This window comes from Sinocyclocheilus anshuiensis, unplaced genomic scaffold (genome assembly GCF_001515605.1).
Source record: "Sinocyclocheilus anshuiensis isolate Anshui unplaced genomic scaffold, SAMN03320099.WGS_v1.1 scaffold987, whole genome shotgun sequence".
NCBI classification, from domain to species: Eukaryota; Metazoa; Chordata; class Actinopteri; order Cypriniformes; family Cyprinidae; genus Sinocyclocheilus; species Sinocyclocheilus anshuiensis.
The window spans coordinates 778021-784393 of NW_015542416.1; positions in this window are offsets into that span (position 1 = coordinate 778021).

A 6373-nucleotide genomic window follows, 5' to 3' on the forward strand; every position below is an offset into this window, starting at 1 on the left:
ACTTGCATATTTATTTTACACACACTTTTTAATTGGAATGCATTTTAAATGTCAGTATATCATTTGCATACCAGTATATACAATTGACCTACATCCCTGGATGCTTTTATAAAGATAATATTATATGATTTAAACCAGATGTATATTCAATAGCATTTTTTTTTAACCAAGGTTGTGAATACCTCGCTCATGTTGTAATGTCCAATTCTCTGTGATTCATTTATTTGAATGAATTATTGTATTGTGTCAAAGAACAATACATATTTTCAAGGCATATTTTCAAATAACATGCATTATTTATCACGCTGGTGAGACTGGCTCTAAACATCTCATAAGACTGACCGTCCAAACCTCTCATGTCTGGATGTGATTTACACTGAGAGTTTAGTTTGCACTTCATGTCATGTCAATAATAACGAGCAGCCCTACACTGGCTTAACTGTGCCATAATCTCATTTGCATAATCGATTTACCGAATGTCTAATCTTATGAGGATTTCAGAAAATGATATGCATGTACAGATTGTACAGTAGGCTGATGATCTTATATGAGTTGTGTTAGTCGCCAGTTGACTGATGCAAAGAAAATAAGCAATAAACTGCACTGTTAAAACATCTAGGTTAATATAATGTAATAATAACATATTGCCAAGCATAGACTTTATGTTTGTTTTCATCCATCCCACGTGTTCCTTGACCTAGTTTCTGTCTCCCTTGATTGTGTCATTCTGTTCAACTGTGTCTAGTTAATCATCCTCATTTACCTGTGTATTTAAGTTGCTCTCTTTTGGTCGTTTATTGTCCGGTGTTAACATCAGTTTGTAGATATGTTTATGTGTGGATTTTGCCGTGTCGTTCAGATTATTAAAAGATATTGAACTCTTCTTCGTCTTTTTCTGCCTTCTGGATTATTGCACACACTGCTACGTGACATATTTTCTATAAATTCTATATAATTTCAAATGTTCTTGTTTGTTTTGTTTTTTGCAAACAGACATTTGCAACTAAACAGATATTTGAAAACTGAAAATATATTTAGGAGAACGTGCACAAATAAATATTTATCAAATTTAAGGTCGTAAAAAAAATCGTAAATATCATGGTATAGCAAACGTCTTAATTATTATTTTAAGAGGTCTTAAATTTTGAGACTGAAATGCAGGAATCATAATACAGCCTATATGAATATTACAATTCAAAAAGCTCTGATTTCATTAAATAATTTCAGAGCAGTTCACCATGAATATCATGCATTCATGCCAACAGACTGAGAGAGAAGTACTTATTAATCCCTCTCATTTTTTTGACTGAGCCGCTGGCAATAGTACAGCATAAATATTTCAAAATAAGAGTCCCGGGGCATGTTTGTAGTCCTGCATTTTTAACCTTTTTCTTTCTGCTTATTTCTGACAAACAAACATAAATATAAACATTATAAGTATTTCATTATTTATAGACCTGTTTGGATGTTCATAGAGAAAGATGTTTCTTGAGCCTGCAATGGAGTAGTTCGAGCTAACAGTGAACTCGCTTCCATTCTTGTGCTGGCCACTTGATTTTATTTTATCCAAAGCATCGCAAAATGCAATAAATGGAGATGTAAGTTGCTCAGGAATACATTTGGACATTTGCCCATGTGTCTCTGAGAGAACAACATTTGCAGCTGTAGCTTATGCATGATGTAAGACTGAAAATAAATAATCTGCACTTTTTTTTTAAGAGATGTTAATCAGAGGAACACAAATATGATGCAAAATAATGAATACAATTCGAGATGACATGATCTTAAGTGGATGTTTTAGAAACATTTGTTCTTTCTGGCAGGCTAAAATATACAACTGGGACAATATGCTGTCAAACACACTGAGGAATATAGCTTAATTAAGAGTGCACTGAATTAAACCTAAAGGACTCTGGGGAAAATGTTATAACTCTTTCACAACTCAGGAAATGTAAACTTATTATGAATGTTTCTAAAGTATTAATGCGAATAGCATAGTTTCTTGGAAGAATTTGATGAGAAATAGTCCAGGTCAAAAAAAAAAAAAACTAGAAAAGTTCACAGATTTGGTCAAGAGCAGATGTCGCTGGTGAAACAGCTGATGCGAATCCAATAATTTCACAACTATAAAACATGTCAGCTTGAAAACATTTAGACTCACATCTCATTTACGTATATGCTCAGTCTTCTACCATTTTCATGCATACCTTGTTAGTCACAAATTAATTACGTTTTGCAAGCTGTAGGCCTTTGAGAATTGAACGCACCCCTTGAGACTCATTAGTAAGAAATGTGTAACTATAACATCAAGCTGCATCGAACTACTTGCCATTTAACAGACCCTTTAATCCAAATGACTTACTGTTCACTAATTGCAGAAACTGTTCTTCTGAAGCATCCTGAGGTTAAGAGCCCCCCTAAGAGCCACAAAAATGACCAAAAGAAATCATTTTCTGAGGTCATGCATACTTTGGATCAAGCCAGGAACTTTTCTTAGTAGAACAGCACTTACCACAACCTTAAAACTTTAAACATGCATAAATAAATAAATACATTTTATTTTATTTTATTTTATTTTATGAATATTGCTATTAAAAGTGTACAACAATGGACCTGATCTATTAGATGTATATTAAATAATAAATGAATTATAAATGACTAATTTATGTTTTGGTTTCAATCTTTATCCCATTTTCATCACTAGGTATCCATCAGAGAGATGATTGCAGAACACTTGCAATCCATTTCAGTGAAATCCAGTCAGCACAACAACATGTAAATGATGTGCCGTGAAGCTCATTAATAAATATTACAGCAATTATCATGTCTGCATGCTTAAATGGCAGGACATTTTTTATTTCGTCTTTGACTAGTCCACTTTATTTATTTCAAACCCCCCTCTCTTTTGCTGCTTTTACTTTCTTCTCACCTCTGTGTTTCCTCTTTCCACCTTTTATGTTCTTCTTAAGTGTGTCATTATGGTAAAAAAAAAAGGGTCAGTCTATTACTTTTAATTCTTGTTCATCATTACACTGTGAAAATCAAATAACTTTTAGGTCCTTGAGTGTGGTTCTCTTGCGCGGCTCATCAGAAAAGCTATTGCCTGCAATTTTTACGGATGTGAGAGCAAGCCATTCCATTTTCTTTTCTCAAATGAGCTGGTGCATTTTTCAGACAAGAAATTAGTCTCGAGGTTCACAGGCAAACTCCATGTGTTCATTTCCATGCACGCTAAATAAATGGAAATTTAATTTGAATTTAATTTAAAATTTCCAATGAACCGTGACTGGTTCGTTTATTTGGACACTAAACCAACAGAACAGGAAAACCTGTGCATGGTGGATACAGTGAAACACAGTAGATTTCAAATCATCTGTTACATTCAAATCTGCTGCATTTAAATATCAGCTGGTTTGCTTTAAGTAATTGTATGGATTCAGTTGCTTGAGAAGCTGCAAAACACTTCTAGTTTCATACGGAAGTGGTTGTTAAAAAAATAGTGTTAGTGTGAAGTCTTTTTTGGATGACTGTGACACATGGGATTTTATTTCTTTAACCTGGGTACATGATGCCTGTGGCTCCTCTTCGTCAACTGACTTCTCCAATTGGACAGTTGAAGCTGAATTGGACAAGCTTTCCAAGCAAGTCATATTCCATCAAGTTGTGATTTAGTCAGTTGGTTGTGTCTTTCTCAAGCTCTGAGGTGACATTACTCACGGCCGCCTCAAAATGAGGAAAAAGTGAAATGTTCATGCTTTGGACGATTTGGGCGACCACCAGTTGAGCCCGAGTTATCAAACACGCTCTTGATCTTACAGTTCACTTGACACTGTCTAATGTTTCATGTTGAACAAGGTATTTAATTGAATCAGTAATACGAGGGCAGTGATAACATAGGTGGGAGGCAAAGTTTTAATAAGACTGCACACAAAGCCACTGCACAGCCTCATTAATCAAGGTTGCCTGAATGACACTGTAAAAAGGCAAACAACCTGAAAAACACTGATAAAATTCCATTGAGGTGTTGCTTTTGCCAGACACCTGTCTGCTGCGAACACTTTCTGAGTCAAACGAACAGTTCAGTGTTCAGTTATCTAGTTCCACCCATGCAATTTGCAGATCAATCAATTACAAGATAAATCACTGGTGCTGTCTTCCTCGGCAAAACCGCCCATGACCGAGACAAAGATAACACAATGAGCTGAACGGAAGTGTTATCGGGAGATAGCTGTAATTGCTGTTGATTCCAGCACAACACATAAACACGGCCTGGAGTCAGTGTGACTCTTGGAGTTTGAACCGAAGCCAGAAGCAGTTGTAGAAGTTGTTGTAAAGTGTGGTAAATCTTTATAGAAAAAAAAGTTAATAGAAAAGCTGGAGATTATTTGTTAAATGGGTAATGAAGCCATAAAAGTCATGTCTATTATAATATCCACACAATATAAGATATGTTTATATGCTTTTTACAATGAACGCAATTTGAATGAGTCGTTGAATTGTGCACTCAACCAATTAGTTAAAAAATGCATTTTCATTGGCAGACTTGAATGAGTAATTTAATCAATTGATTTGAAAATCAGAAATGTTGCCTTGGTAACTCGCTAAAAAATATGAATTATTATATTTTAGTAAACTTTTTTTTAATGGTTTTAATTTTCATTTTAGTTTTAAATAAACTATAAAATAAACCATACACCGCATTCAGGACGCCAGTGGGACCGTTCCAGTTTGCGGTCCTACCCTTTGGGCTGCATGGGGCGCCCGCGACCTTCCAGCGACTCATGGATCAAGTTCTCAAGGGCTGCGCAGGGTGGTCGGCTGCATACTTGGACGATGTTGTGATCTACAGCAATACCTGGGCAGACCACTTGGAACATCTGCGACAGACTCTGGAGAAGATTCAAGCAGCGGGCCTATCCTTGAATGTGGCAAAGTGCGAGTGGGCTAGGCAGGAGACCAGCTACCTAGGATACCATCTGGCAATGGCAGGTATGTAAGGTGGAAGCAATTCAGCGCAGTCCCCGACCTAGGACGAAAAAGGAGGTGAGATCCTTCCTGGGCCTAGTGGGCTGGTACCGCAGATTCATCCTGGACTTTGCTAACATTGCAACACCACTAACCGACTTGCTAACCAAAACTGGGAAGAACCTGGTGGCATGGACTGGTGCCTGTGAGGAAGCGTTCAGCACCCTAAAAGAGAGGATGTGCTCCAGCCCAGTCCTACAAAGCCCCAACTTCGATCAGCGGTTTCTGGTGCAAGTGGATGCTTCAGAGAAGGGAATTGGAGCAGTACTAGCCCAGGGGACTGGGGGAGAGGAGAAGCCAGTCGTGTTCCTGAGTAGGAAGCTGTTGCCTAGAGAAACCAGGTATTCCACGATCGAGAAGGAGTGTCTCACAATCAAGTGGTCCCTGGAATCCCTCCGATATTACCTCTTGGGGAGAGAGTTCGACCTGGAGACAAACCATCGGGCTTTGACGTGGATTCACACGATGAAAGATCATAACGCCCGCATCACGAGGTGGTACCTAGCTCTCCAGCCCTACAGTTTCAAGGTACGACATCGGCCTGGGAGGCTGAACCTGGTTGCCGACTACCTGTCGAGGTATCCGGACAGTACGCAGCTTGGAGAGGGGTAAGGTGATGTGAAGAGTTGATCTTCAGCGCTGGAAACGGCAGTACGGGCACACATATTTAAATACATATACATACACTCTTACCTCATTCCTAACCCTGCTGTTTAGCCATCAGAGAGCGGGTGCACACGTAATCTGGATGGCACACGGACCTTTCACACACTCTTTACCTCCTTTACAGTATACATACCCCGGATCAACCACACAGACACCATGTTGTTAGTTTGAAGTTTATTTTTAGTTCGTTTTGTCTTGTGTGTGCGTGGGGAGTAGTCGGACTTCCACGTTGCGCCGGCCAAACCAAACGATCGAGCGACGCCCGCTTATGACGTCACTGCCGCGCCGTGCCGGCGCAATGCGATCATAGTCCGACGAAACCATTCTTGTTTGTATGTGGGGAACTTTGTTATATTTTCTGTGGAGAGAAAAGATATTAAATGGTAACGATTTATGTTATTAATATTTGTGTTCTATAATGGTTTATTGGTTTTGTGTTTTATAATGTGATTGATGTTTAATGTGAAGTTTATGAGTTACAGATGAGATTATAAGACTAAATGCTTACCTACTAGTGGTACCCTCCAGGTAGGGGGTGGACCCTGGCCTATAAGAAGGGAGGCCAGCTTCACATCGGGAGACTTGTTTAGCAAGTCAGCAAGCGTGCTAGTGCAGTGCCGTGAGCAAAATTGGACATATTGTATATTGTGAGTACTCGTTTGTGCACTTTGTTTATGGTTTA